This window comes from Equus asinus, chromosome 12 (genome assembly GCF_041296235.1).
Source record: "Equus asinus isolate D_3611 breed Donkey chromosome 12, EquAss-T2T_v2, whole genome shotgun sequence".
Lineage (NCBI taxonomy): Eukaryota > Metazoa > Chordata > Mammalia > Perissodactyla > Equidae > Equus > Equus asinus.
In genome coordinates, this window is record NC_091801.1 from 14,233,297 (window position 1) to 14,248,155 (window position 14,859).

At 38.6% G+C, this 14,859-nt stretch overlaps 1 long non-coding RNA gene and 1 pseudogene across 23 annotated transcripts in view; both read right to left on the reverse strand.

The window, feature by feature from the left end:
• LOC106839199 (uncharacterized) overlaps nucleotides 1-14,859 on the reverse strand; it is a 120,729-nt gene that overhangs the window by 89,892 nt on the left and 15,978 nt on the right. For 4 of the 23 annotated variants that reach the window (XR_011493152.1, XR_011493157.1, XR_011493158.1 and 1 more), the window contains one exon: nucleotides 6,419-6,542. The exons of the other annotated variants lie outside the window; for them this stretch is intronic. This is a non-coding gene — a long non-coding RNA (uncharacterized lncRNA). The remainder of the gene's footprint in view (nucleotides 1-6,418; nucleotides 6,543-14,859) is intronic. 23 annotated transcript variants of the gene reach the window in all.
• LOC139039886 (small ribosomal subunit protein uS10-like) lies at nucleotides 597-6,412 on the reverse strand (annotated as a pseudogene).

Below are 14,859 nucleotides of genomic sequence, written 5' to 3' on the forward strand. Positions count from 1 at the left end.
CAATTTTTTTTGCTTACACGTTCTGTTAATAACTAAAAGGAGTGTTGGAGTCACCAACGATAATAGAGGATTTGTCTGTTTGTCCTCTCAGATTCATCAGGTTTTGCCTTATGTATTTTGAAGTCCTGTTGTTATGGGTGTACACCTTTAGGACTGTTATGCCTAGTTGGAGAACTTACCCGTTTATCATTCTGTAATGTTACACTTTATTTCTGATAACATTTCTTGTTCTGAAGTCTACTTTGACTGAATGTAATGCACCTACTCCAGCTTTGGTTTTTTGTAGGCGACAGAGGTGACAGTGTTTGCATGGTATATGCTTTCTCTTTTAACTTACTGTATGTCTTTATATTTAAACTGAGTTTCCTATAAACAACATATAACTAAGTCTTGTTTCTATATCCAATCTAATAATCTTTGCCTTTTAATTAATTTAGACATTTAAAGTGATTATTACAGTTGGATTAAAAGCTACTGTCTTGCTAGCTGTTTTCTATTTGTTTCATTTGTTTTTTCTTGCCTTTTTGTTCCCTTTCCGTTTTCTCTGAATTATTGAGCATTTTTATGATTCCATTTTATCTCTTCTAATTACTTATTATTTATACCTCTTTTTTAAACAACTGATAATCAATTTATTAAAATAGTTGATTTAAGCACCTGCAATGGTGACTTCAATCTCTACTCCTGGCTCAATGCTGATAGAAGTAATCTGTTCAACAATCTTGGAAGGACCACCCAAGTCAATCAGCCACTTGTGGATTTTCATCTGGAACGATGCCAAGTCTTAGAACCTTCACCACCAGGACTTTTTCTCATGGCGATTCTCAGCCTTGGTAGGCTTCCAAAGCAGTCCTTTCCCTTTGAGTTTCTTTCCCTTTGCACTTCCGATCAAGTCAGGACACACCTTCCCTAGGGATTTTACCTGGCAGTTGGTTAGGATAATTCTAATTCAGTGAACCACCACTTCCGGTTCCATTGGTGTCTTTCCGGTATCCTTAAAAGCCATAGCTGCCACGCGGCTGTGGCATAACTTCCTGACAAACTTGTTCCTCAGCAAGAAGGAACAATGGTGAGTCCGGAGCAGCAGCCACAGTGTCTTCCTCACAGAGAATTGATACCTCTTTTTTAATATTTAATTTTGTAATGGTTAATAAGTCTACCTTCAAATATTATATCACTTCATATATAATGTAACAGCATATTCTCAAATCCTCCCATTCCTTGTGCTACTGTTGTCATATATTTCACATTTTTTGATGGAATAAAACACTGTTACAACTTTTGCTTTAAACAGCCAGCTTTTAGAGCATTTGAAAATAAGAAAAAATATTCCATTGTAACTTCATTCTTCCTTCTTTGTGTAAATCCCACTTTCTGACCACATCACGTTTCCTCTCCCTGAAGAGCTTTCTTTAACATTTCTTGTAGAATAGATCTGTGAAGATGGGTTACCTCAGTTTTTCTGTTTGTCTGAGAAAGATTTTACTTCTCCTTCACTTTTGTAAGATCTTTTCACCGGGTGTAAGTCGGTTTTCCCCTTTTCAGCACTTAAAAGGCATCACTCTACTGTCTTCTTCTTAACCCGGTTCCTAATGCGCAGCCTGCTGCAATTCTTACCCTTCTCACACTGCTGTGACACGTCACTTTTCTCTGGCTGTCTTCAAGGTTTTCTCTCTGTTTGGTTTTAAGAAATTTGAATATGATATTCATAGGTGCTGGGTCTGGGGAATATTCTTACACATTATTTCTCCAAATATTATTTCTGCTTCTTCTCTTTGTTCTCCTGGAATTCCATTTATGCCTGTGTTAGATCATTTGATATTGTCCTCCAGCTCTTGGATGCTCTGTTCTGTTTTTATTACTCTTTTTTTTTTTCTCTCTGTGTTTCACTTCAGGTAGTTTCCATGGATCTCTCCCCATTTTCAAACTCACTGGCTCTTTCTTCAGCTATGTCAAATCTACTGATGAAATTGTTGAAGGCATTCTTCATCTCTGTTATTGAATTATTCTTTCCTAGGGTTTTCTTTTTTACAGTTGCCACGTCTCTGCTCCGAGTATCTGCCTCACCACGCATGTGGTCTACCTTTCCCAGTAGAGCCTTTTCCATATTAATCATAGCTATTTCAAATTCCCCACCTGACAGTTCCGACATCTCGGTCATACCTGAGCCTGGCTCTGTTGAGTCCTATGTCATTTTAAACTGTATCGTTTCTTCCCTCTTCATATCCCTTATAAGTTTTTTGCTGAAAGTTAGACATACTGTAGGAGAAAATAGATATTAAGATAATCGTTATGCTGGGAGATGAGCACCCCTTTCCTTCTGCTGGGCTGTCAGTGGAGGAGTCCATGTCAATGTCGTCAGGAGTTGGGCTGGGTTTGAAGGTTGCTTCCAGCTTGGCTTTGGGTCTCCCCACTGGGCTTAGGTTTTTTCCTTCGTGCAACAGAAAATCGGTCTCTAGCTGCTCTCCCAGCGTATTCCACTCAGTTTCACCTGACACTTCACAGGGTGAGGGAGGTAGAGGAGTGGGGGAAGGCGTGTTGTCTGATGTGCTTATTAAGCCTCAGATTTAGGCTCTGTGAACGTGGGTCTTGGGCTGTGACAGGCTCAAGTACTCCCCCTCCTTCCCCAGGGGCAATGCTGAGCCTCCACAGAGCCCCAGCCCTCCCCCAGGGACCTCAGTCTACACTTTTGCTCTCTTGTCCCTGCACATTAAGGCTTCTGTTCCTCTGAAACAATACAGAAGATGAATCTGGCAGTGTTTCGGCAGTGGCTTCTGTTCCTTCCCCTGCTCGAGCCAGTATCCCAGGCATCTCCCCCATCTTCCCTGTGAGTTCCTAGAGGAAAACCCTTCAGGAGAGTGTGACCCCCTCCACGCACGTCTGCAGCCCCCAGGGACTACTCACTCCCACCCAGCCTTTGGCAATTCATTAAAAATTTCTAGCTGAATCTTCTTTTCGACTTATGTGGAGTTTGGCAACATCTTTTTTCGCAAGCACTTGTCTCCCCCCATATTTCAGGGTAGCTTTTTGCCCTGCAATCTCATTTCTCTCAAGGGTTCAAGGAAAGTCATTCATTTCCAGTTTGTCAGCTTTTTTTCTCTTTGTTCGAGCAGGAGTGATAGTCTTTTCAGCACCCTTCATCTCCAAGCTGAAATATGAAGTCTTTTTCTACAAAGAGGCAATTTGACCCATCCCACATAGTTCTCATAAAACGGTGAATAAGTATAGGGTAAAGGGCCTACAAATTTTTAAAAGAAAAAAAAATAGTTTCCCGTTTCTGCCATGTAATTAATTAAGCAGGAGTGTGACTTCAAACAAGAAACCTGGACTGATAAGACTTACTCAAACCACCCTCTAAAACGATCAAATGATACAACTATGTGAAAGGGATCTGAAAAGTAAAAAACAACAAAAAAAAAGATACAGGATAAATGCAAAGTATGAGCTTCTATTTTATGCTTTAGTTGAAGGTTGTATGGTTAAAAATAAAATAGGTGTTTTACATCTGGCCACATAAAGATTCAGATCAGTTCGTCAAAATTTAATGAGCACCTGCTGTATGCCAAACTTTGTCCTAGTCATTTCTCCATCTCCATCTGAAGACTGAATAGCACACAATCTGTTTTCAGTCCAGCAGAGAAGACGAATATGTTTAATTTGACTCAATCATTTAATTACAATTATCTGAAACTAATACCTGTCCAATTCGTTTTTAGAAGAAAACTGGGTAACATAATATACACATACGAAAATAAATTTTTTACAATTAAATGATTCCACATTAGGATACTGTTTTAAATTAGAAAAAATGACGACTGGTTTTCTTTCCAAATATCACCTTGGTAACAACTTCATTAAATAGATAAAAACTCTTCTTATAACTAAAGGAATACTTTACTCTTTAAACAGGTAATTTATATCTTGGATATTGCAGTAGTATGCTTTAAAAAGTTAAAACTTGTCATTACCAGGAAAATGACATTCATAATACGTTCTTTTTAAACAGAAACAACATTTTTATGTATTACTTAGGTAGCTCCTTAAACGATTTACTCTTTTTTCCAGTAGGTCATTTATAATTGAGGGGATCCTAAAGTTGAAGAGTTAGATGCAAAAACATGTGTTCAAAGTTGAGACAGAAATGGCAAATGGCCACATTCTTAAGATCACGCAATTGAGTGAACTAGGGAACTCAATACCTCAGCAGATGACAAGTTCAAGGATGACCCTGTTTTAGCAAAAGCTGAGTTGGAACACATGAAACCATCTGATTTTAAATTTTCATGTGAATCGTTTTGGAGCACAAGGATTAATGAATGCATGAGAATGTGTCCTTGGATTAGAATGCATTCCTACAGAATGAGAATAAGAAATATGAGAAATATTAAGAAGAAAACAAATACAGCATTGTTAATTTCTTACTCTGCCAGCAAAAGACTTGAAGCAAAGGATTCGTGCGACTTCAGTGGGGGGTTACTTTCCCACAATGCACCTGTACTCAAAAGACAACTATAAACAGTATATGATTCTGTTCAGAGTCAGAAATATTCACAAGCTACCACCAAACTTGGCTCAGGCCTCTTTATACACTGCTAGGTTTGCCTTCTGGAACTAACAAGATTAAAAATTCAAATCTGCTTATGCTTTGGGCTAAACAGAATTATCTAAAAACAGATCTATATCCATCTATCTATATAAAATTATGAACTACAAAATTTGAGAGCATTTTGGATATTAAAAAATGTTTGAGATTAAATCAGCTGTGCAATTTAAAACAGTTGGTATACGGAAAAACTCTATCTTCAGTTCACGTGAATTATTTCATCAAACATAACAACAGACGACAAGCTAAACAGTGAATACAAGTAATTCAGACCCTGCCCTGTTTATGACAAAGGCAAGTCAGTGGTCTGCAAGAATTGTGAACCTCTCTACGGTTCAGGGTCAATCCGAACAAGGGTACCAGCTGTTCTATTAGATAATGTCTTGGATAAACTCACTCTTGAATGAAAATTTTCACACTTTGTAATAATAACGCATCACTACTGAAATGAAAAAAGAAAAGATGACGACAAATATCTGAGATAATCCGGAAACAAATTCTTTTCCATGACCAAATTTATTTTCTAAGCCAAGAAAGAAATAATTAGCATTTTGCCAAAGTCCATGCTTTTGCAACAGTTTAGAGATTAACAATACAGTATTAGTAGAATGAGAACACGTCTCCCAAGTGTGAAAGCAGTTTATCTACAGTGATCTTATCTCCCACTTTAAGGAGAAACAAAACAAGTCAACAGCTACTTTTAACTTCCACACTTATTTGACAATAACTTGGAAAAATTAAGGAGGTAGTGCAGTGCACAATTGATACTGGAATTGTTTGTTTCTTATTCTAAAAGTGTCATTCTTTCATCTTTCAAACACCTATCAATTGCTAATGAGAGGAAAGGAAAAATACACCTGTCCACGAGGGAAACACAGGTGGGAATATTAATAAACTTATTATGATCCCATTTGCTCTTGTGGTGGTAATGAGATTTAAAGAATATATTTTACTTGTGCAGCCAACACATGCTTATCAATTGAGATGGTTAGCTATATAAATGAGAGGTTATTTTTAGATTTTCTTTCCATATTGCAGATTTTCCCTTCAGATGGCACAAAATCACGCAACGGTTTGCTAAATTTCCTTCTCCCGAAGCATAATGATTGCTGAGAACTGAGTAGCAGTGTTGAAGATTTGCTAATAGTAAATCATGTCCTTTATTCCGACTGTGGTTTTACAACGATTTGAATTATGCTGGGATTCTGTTCTAGACAATTTGAAATCAAACATGAGAATATTAATTTCTTGCAACCAAGACATCTCATACCACAATGTGATACGCGTGGCTGCCACACAGTAATTGCCGAGCAGCATTTTTTAAGCAGAGAGCAGTTAGGGTTCTTTTTCAAGGCAGATGTTTTCCAGATTTGCCATTGTCACTCATTAAGAAAGTAAGAAGTCTGTGAGTTATGATAATTTGAGGGACAATATCGTATGTGCCATCTCATCCATAAAACACCACAGATTTTCTCAGCTAATTCTTTCCTTTGCTTGCTTTAATTGGTTCAGTATGACTGTTTTTCCTTTAGTGTAAAAATACTTATTTTGTTTGTGATAAAATGTACCCAAACAGAGAAAATAGGTAGGCAATGGAAATGCTGATAAAGTAGAAGGAGGTAGATATTTTAGTTAACAGGACTCGTTACATATTCAAAAATTGTGTCACTTTAAACTAATAGTGAAGGAATTTTATGAGACTTATTTAGCACCTATACTCGAATGGGGGGAACGCTGTATATATTTTGAAGCATTCAAAGCACTGTAAAAATACTATCCAATGAACATTTCTATGTAAGAGAGCAGAGGACTTACTGTGTCCATAGCTTACTGGAGCGAACATAGTTCAAATGGCTTGATGGTGACAACGAAGCACTTGAACAATGAGGCGGAACAAAATCTGGATTTTTCTTTCTCTTCTAGAAATTGAGTTTAACGCCTGAATTATCAGAAAAAATGATGTAGTAAAATACCAATGGGTGATTGTAATATTCAACCTAATACATGCCTTCTTAAAGCTATATCCTTACCTAAATTGATCTTAAAATTTAAAGTTAGGTGAGCTATATATAATATCTTGTTTAACAATCTGTTGTTGGCCTGATTGACATTACCATCAATTTAAAAAATTATAATAATTTATCATCTTTCTTTCTTTCACTTCTTCCAAATATCTGAGTTGAAATATCTTCAGTAAAAAAAGTTACCTCAATAAAAAAAATAAATAGAGAAAGTAAAATAAATGAATAAGTAACTTATTGGTGAAAGATTAAAAGTTTTCTCTATGTGATTAGAACCATTATGTCTATCATCTTATTTCAGGTACAAGTCATTGAAGTAAAAAAAATAAAAGACAAATGTATAAAAATTGCCAAAATAAAAAAGAAATTTTCAATAGCTGCTATTAAAATATATATATATATATATATTTTAAGTTTATTGAATCTATAGGGGTCATTAGTGGTGAGAGAGGTTTCTATTTTCCCACAGAAGTAGAGCATGATATCTGTGCGGGGCTCCCAGCTGGCCTGCTGCTCAGAACAGAATTTGCAAACCCACATTCCAGATTGCTTCAATATTGCAACATGAGATGACAAAGAAGTAAAAATATAAACATCTTAAGAAACAAGCAATTGAAATAAAACGATGACTATTTTACAAAACTTTAAATGGGCAGTCTTTAAAAGGCACTATTTTTCTCAAACAACTGAAAAATGATGGCAAGACCCATATACTACTCATGACACTTCGGCAATTTTATGCAAAACACTGGACAAAATATTAAAACATAATACAGAAGACTCATAATTCATTAACAACACCCCTTGCACATAACTTTCAGCAGAACTTAGGAATTTATAGACCAAATGCAAACTACAGACTCAGATATGGGTATAATAATAATGGCTCCCAGAGTGTAGCAATTCCAAGTATGAGTATTATGCGTGTCACTTCTTTTTTCCCATTATATTAGAACCATAAAATATATTTCCATCCCAGGCAGCCAGCATGTACAGCCGATTTATTATGATTATAATGACATAAGGGGAGGGGGGTTGTGGCTCAAGAGGAAGCGACTTCACAAATGTAGAGCAACCTCTTTGCATTAATGTCAACTCCAAGGGAATTCTGAGACCCACTGGGGATGGCAGATGTCATGGGTGAGGTTTCCACACAAACGAATTGTTGAGCTTTTGACTGAAGATTTTCTAATGCCCTTCAATGACAGCCCATTGCTGAACTGTGCTCAGCCCTGATCCGAGTCTGGTTAGTGGCAAGGGCAATGGTGAACTGAGAAACCTCATGCTGAAAGAGAACTGCAGGCCTGCAGAAAGATGCTGAATTTATTACCTTTTGGTGACACTATTCCTCTACAAAATAAATGATTCTGGCCCCAGGCAGACTGATATTATCTGTGACAATATGCAATAAAGCTGGCTCTGGAGCCAAGAAGAGGTAGCTAGAGTTTATGAATTAGCTTTTGGCCACCCAAAATGCTTCCACATAGTGAGAGTTAACAGATAAAGACAAAATCTCAGCACACTTAATAATCTGTCACAATCGATAGAGACTGTACTCTTGGCGGAAAAAGAACTTCTATAATCAAAAGATAAATCTCCCTAAAGAAATCCAACTACAACTTACTGAGTGACTACTGTGTACCAGGCATTGTCCCAGGGCACTTCATACAAATTATTTCCTATGATTCTCAAAGTCTATGAGAGGTTTTATTATCCCCTATTTTACAATTGAAGCCAAATAATCACAGCTAGGGAGTGAGCACGTCCTTCTTAGACAGGTTTGTCCAATCCCTAAGCTCAAGCTCTTCCCACTGCTATCCCACCCTGTGTACATTAAAGATGGCTGAAAATACCTTGCCACATTTCTCATTTAAAGATGAAGTCTAGTTATCAAATTCCTTTTCTCCTCAAATCTGGGTTGGCCCTAGTAATTTGCTTGACCAATAGAATAAGGTGAAAATCACATCATTGGATCTCTGAGTCTAGTTATAAGAAGTCTTCCAGCTCACACACAACACCTCTTGGAACAATTACTCATGAAGTCCTGAGCCACTGTGAGAGAACAAGGAAAGAAACCAAGATTAAATGGGAAGAGGCTCCAGTTGAACCCAGTCTTCTAGCCATCCCCACCAAAATGGCGGGCATAAGCCATCTTGGACAGTCCAGACTAAGCCAGCCTTCAGTTGAACATCTCCAAATGACCCCAGTTGATGCCATGTGGAGAAGAAAAATCATCCAGCTGATCCCTAGACGAATTCCTGACAGACAACATCATAATATATGATAAAATGGTTGTTGCTATAAGCACAAAGTTTTGGGGTAGTTAGTTATGCAGCAATAAATAACTGCAAAAAACTTTTTTCTGTGATAGTACCCATATTGTGAACCTAAAGACAGTCTTGAACAAAAAACATAGCCTAATATTATTGGAAAACAGAACAGTCTCCTGACCTTTGATAAAAAAAGATATGATTTTTTTTTTCCTTTCTTCCTTTCTTTTTCTTTTGAGGAAGACTAGCCCTGAGCTAACACCTGCTGCCAATCCTCCTCCTTTTCGCTGAGGAAGACTGATCCTGAGCTAACATCCATGCCCATCTTCCTCTACTTTATATGTGGGATGCCTGCCACAGCACAGGTTGACAAGCAGTGCATAGGTCCACACTGGGATCTGAACCGGCGAACCCCGGGCCACCGAAGCAGAAGGTGCAAACTTAACCACTGCACCACCAGGCCAACCCCAAAAAGATACGCTTTTTCATTTTATTATTCAGGTTAGTCTACACTCGGGTGAATAAAGAGGAGAAAGGAAGAAGAGCAGAACAGAAAAATGTTACTCACAGGTAACACGATTGAGATGTAACAAAGAAAAAGAGAAAAGAAATTAGTCAGGATTCTTTTGACTTCAAGTGATGAAACCTTAATTCAACTGCTTTGAACAAAAACAAAGGAAAGTATGGAATGTATTGGCCCATGTCATTGAAAATTGTAGTGGGATACTGACCTTGGACATGCCTGATTAAGATGCTCAAAAATTACATTAAAAAAACATGTTTCTCTCCATCTTTCAGCTTCCTTTTCCTCTGAGCTGGCTTGATTCTCAAGCCAACTCCCTCTTTGTGGTGACAAGATGGTTAACAGTAACTCTAGGTTTATATCATACCATCTCAGCTGCAAACTTTCCAGCAAAGGGAATTTTCACTCCCAAGAGGTCCAAGAAGGGGTGTCATTTTCCTGGACTGGGACACATGCCCTTCCCTGAACCAGTTCCTGTGGTCAGGGAAATGAAATGTTCTGACTGGCCAGATCTGAGTCAGCAGACCACCCCTTAGCCTCGGGAGTAGGTCAGCCCCATTTTTATGTGGACTGAGAGTGGTGGTTCCCAAAGGGACCCTAAATATTTTTTCCATCATAAGAACTGAAAGGGAAATACTATAGAGAAGAAAATACACCTTCAAAGGGCAGTGAGAAGGAAATACCTAGTCCTGCTTTACATAATTAAAATCATGCTAATGACTTGATTTTACCTTGATTGTCTAAATCGTAGCTATAATTCAATATTTGAAGAAAACTGCTTTAAACAAAATTATGATCTTCATCTCCTCCATATCCATTCTGCTCTCCCCTCTCCCATTTGAGAACACATTCCCCTGCTCCCCAGAGCACCTGGTGGTCTTATGCAGCTCTCTGGCAGCCCAGGGACCCCCACCAGAGTCCTGTCCTTCCTACTGAGTGTTCTGTTTTCTGACCTAACCTTCTCAGAACCAGACAACTGACATTAACTAGTTGAGCCAGTCACCAACCTGCCGTTGGACCCTTCTTCCTGTAAACTGAGTGCACTGTTTACGTAACCTCTAATGTACCTTATATAAACAATTTCTGCAGACTTTTCACTGAAGCAAACCCTATAAAGGCAAACCCTAATCCATTTGTAGACCTACCCCATTGCCATGGCTGGGTGAGAAGAGGGCACTCTTCTCCTAAACCCACCTACGGGCAAATTTCCAATCTCTTCCTTCCTCCGGAGAGTGATGAAGTCAACAGGCCCAGTCTCTTTCTCCCTTTACTTGGTCCTCCCCTCAGGAAGGAGAGGTGCTAATCTGTTCGTGGGAGGCTGACTTCCACTCAGTCACTGCTCACCTGTGGCATGACGCCACGTTCTCTCTGCCTGTCCTGTGCTCCTGCTCTGAGATCCCGCTCCTCCTCTGGTGCAAGCCACGGCACCTCTTATCTCTGAGAACTAACCCACTTTGGGAGGACCTGCTCCACTCAGTGAAGATGCTTGCCATTCTCTCTGTGTTCCGGTTCCTCCTGGCCTCCCGAAGTGGTCCTTGAACTTGCAGTAAGTGGACTGGAAGGCTGCAGAGCAGATTGGGCTCTATTGGCAAATATAGAGGTTTTTATTTGGGCTGGGAGGGAGGGCACCCAATTTTGGCCTCAGGTCTAAGCCACATTCTCCAATGCGGTTTTCCCAGAGCCCTGAATTTTATTTGCTACTTCTCTGCCTAAAAAGATGATACTTTCAACCCCCATCTAATTAGTGATTCTTCTCCCTGCAGGTGAGAAGCTGGCAAGGAGGGGAGGTAATTTTTAGCTCTCGTCTGCCTCGAACAGTCATTTCCAAATTACTTTCACATGCATTCTTGTCATTTCATTCTCAAAACCACCTTGCGATACTGCCAGGCAAGGATTATTAATTTCAATTTACAGCCAAAAAAAATGGAGACTTCGAAAAGTTAATGACTCATCCATGGTCTAGTTAGTTAGTGGTGGAGTAGGACTAAGCCCAAGCCATCAGACACTGAGGAAAGAATCTCAAAATCAGAGGTACACTAACCCTCTGCAGCTTCAAAATTCTACACTAACATTCTACCAGAAGAACAACTCCTCCAGCAGTTACTGTCTACCCCTTGCACTGCTCTGGCAAGAAACTGTTATGTAAACTAAGAGTTCCAATCTTTATGTAGTATACAGGGCAAGAAGAAAATCATGCAGATAATGAAATATCATAACGTCAGGTGCAAGATTTAATTTCTAAGCTGCTGTGACACTGTGGCCATGCAGATCACAAAAATGACCCATTACAGATGTTTTATCCACGTAGATATGAGTGAACGTCATGGAAGTATATGCCTGGTGAATGTGTAACTGGGTTACTTCTGTTGCTTTTAAGGACTTTACTGAATAGGATATTGGATATCACTAGAGATAATACAAGCCTTAATGCCTGTCAAATTGAGGCAGTCTATGCACCTGCATCCAGCCGTCCACGACCACAGCCGTTCTGGCAGCTGTCAGTGTTCCCACCCTCCCCTCCCCTACATAACTGGGAGTATCAAGCCACATGCAGACTATGTCTGCTTATGTACAAAGAGGAAACAAGGTGACAGTAAATAGGAAAACCTTGGCAATCCCACTACCTCTAAAGTTAAACCAGGAAATTCTGAAGTGTACAGAGTAAATTGATGAAATATGTATGAAAATGTACCCTACACATATTTGATCTAGAGTTGGAATCTTTTAATAGAAGAATTTCCCCACAATCTCAATATGTCAAATTAGTATCTGAACATGTCTCCGGGTGTTGAGCAAAGCCAGTGGAGAAAGAACTAATTGATGACCATTCTCTAGTATGTCTTGTCTCATACTAGAAAGTGGTATGAACTTAAAAAAAATTATTTTCACTTAACATTTCTAGGTTTCATAGTTTTTCTACTTTACTTTACATGTGTGTGTGTGAGAGAGAGAGAGAGAGGAAAAAAAGAAAGAGACAGAGAGAGAGAAAGAGAAACTACTGAATATTTTATGTGACATCTGGATCACTTTGTTCTGTGTTTATCGATAAAACAAGGGAGTAAAAATAAAGTCAATTCCATACTCTGTGGTTCACAACCAGGATATGGAAGGAATAGGAGAATTCTGGAATTCTGGGAGAATGATGTCAAAAAGTTTAATCACATGCCTCGTCCATAGTAGGTACACACCATGTCCTTCCTGAAAGAATGAACCTAAATTAACTGGGTTCATCACAGAATTTATTGATTTAATATATGCTAAAATGACTATTGTACTTGGCAGCAGTGGGAGACTTCTGCTTATATGTGAAGGTATTAGGGAGATAAGAATAAAAGAAAGAAACTAAATAAGTTCTGTGTATTTTTATTCACCTAGGAACTGTTTTACAAAAGTCTTAGAGAATATCAACTTGTTATCATCATAGACAGAAATAGTTAAGGCCCCCTCCCTTCCTCTAACTAGCTTTCCCTCTTGGATGTGGAGGGAAAGCCTTTCAGACACAGCTGTTCCCACATCAGACTCTCTCAAGGGAATGATTCAGCCGCTGCCATGGAAAGTCTAACCACAGAGAAGATACTGAGGAAGATGGAGAGGCAAAAAAGTAAATGCACAGGAGTGTGGTTTACATAGGAGGATATGGTAGACAAGCAAAGTGAAGACAATTTTGCTGAATCCCAGTAGCTAACTTCTCCTTGATTCCTGTTCTCTGCTCTGATTCTTTAATCAAAGGAAGCTGGAAACTTCAGAAAAGATTGAACGCAAATTCCTCAACACATGTGGGACCTCATAACATTCTCCTTCCTACATGTGAACAGGAGAATTGGCACTTAATTTATTAGCCTTATAATTGAATCTCATGATATATATAATATACATTAAAATTTGGTGGGAAAGGCGATGATGTCAGTAAAATGGCAGATTAAGGACCTCCAAAAATTCTCTCCTCCATAAAATCAATGAGAAAACTCATAAAAATTGTCAGAATCAATATTTTCAGAATACTAGAAATTGACCAAAGGCTCCCAACAATCTGGGTAGTGGTTTTCCAAGAAAAACAGCTGAATCTTGGTAAGAACAGTGTGCTTTGTAGCATTTTAACTTGCCTCATTCCCATTCCGCTTCTCCATCTCCACTGTAGCCTTGAAAACTGACAGCTCACAATCACAGTGAAAACCAGCAGCCTGGCAGCCACTGGAGGGAGCAGAATGAGGTAGAGTGCCTTCAAAGTTTCATTCCAAGAGAACTGTCATTATTTGACCTGTCTATTAATTCTCTGGAAGACTCCACTTGTAAAAATGTCTTTAACTTGACTCAGAGCTCACTCAATGCAAAAAGTTTTTTCCCTAGGCACATTTGCCAAAAACAGTTATAGACAATTGTTTAACTTTCAAACTGCCTAAGGTGGTAAATAACAGTTGGAGTAAACAATAAGCTAACCAAAAATTTTAAAAGGAGAATCTGGAGAATGAGAATTCCTTAGGGGCTTTGAAAAGCTCTGATATGCTCCTGGGAATTGAGAAAGCCATAACACATATAGGTCTGTGCACACTCCCAGAACTGTGCACATGCTTAGGAAAGACCTGAAAGGCCCTACACTCTCACCTCTGGCTGACCATGAAGGTCTGTGCAAGTAGGAAGTGAAGGCTATGGCAGAATTATAAACTATCTAGCTAAGTGTTGAAGCTGTGCCCCCCAACACATGTGGAGAGCCCCTCAGCAAAGACTGGGAGATTTATTGATTCCAGGCATGTAAGGAAATCTCTGCCCAATCATTAGCAGACCACTAAGCTAACCAAGTAGAAATTTAGGTGGCCACACATGGCAAACAATACAGACCTCACAGAATTAATGCAGAAAAGTTAGTAAACAAACAGAAACAACAACAAACTAAAATAGCAAACCTGGGGAGAAGGAAGAATGTGATTTCTAGAGTTGCCACACTATATTATCTCAAATGTCCAGTTTTCTACAAAAAATTATGAGGCATAAGAAAAACAATAAAACAGGGCCCTTACACAGGGGGAAAAAAAAACAACCAATAGGAAACTATCCCTAACGAAGCCCAGACATTGGACTTACTACACAAATACTTTAAATTAGCTACTTTAAATATTTTCAAAGAACTTTTAAAAGAAAACCATGTCTAAGAACTAAAGGAAAGTATGAGAATGATGTGTCACCAAATAAAGAATTTCTCACCAGAAATCACAAAAAGAAACCAAATAGAAATCTTGGAATTGAAAAACATATAAATTTAAATGAAAAATTCACTGGAGGGGTTTCAACAAGAGATTTGAGCAGCCAGAAGAAAGAAGCAGTGATCCAGAAGACAGCTGAATTGAGAATATCCAATCTGAGGAAGAGAAAAATAAAAATGAATTAAAAATATAAAAGAGATTCAGAGACCTGAAGGACACAATAAAACATACTATACCCACTATG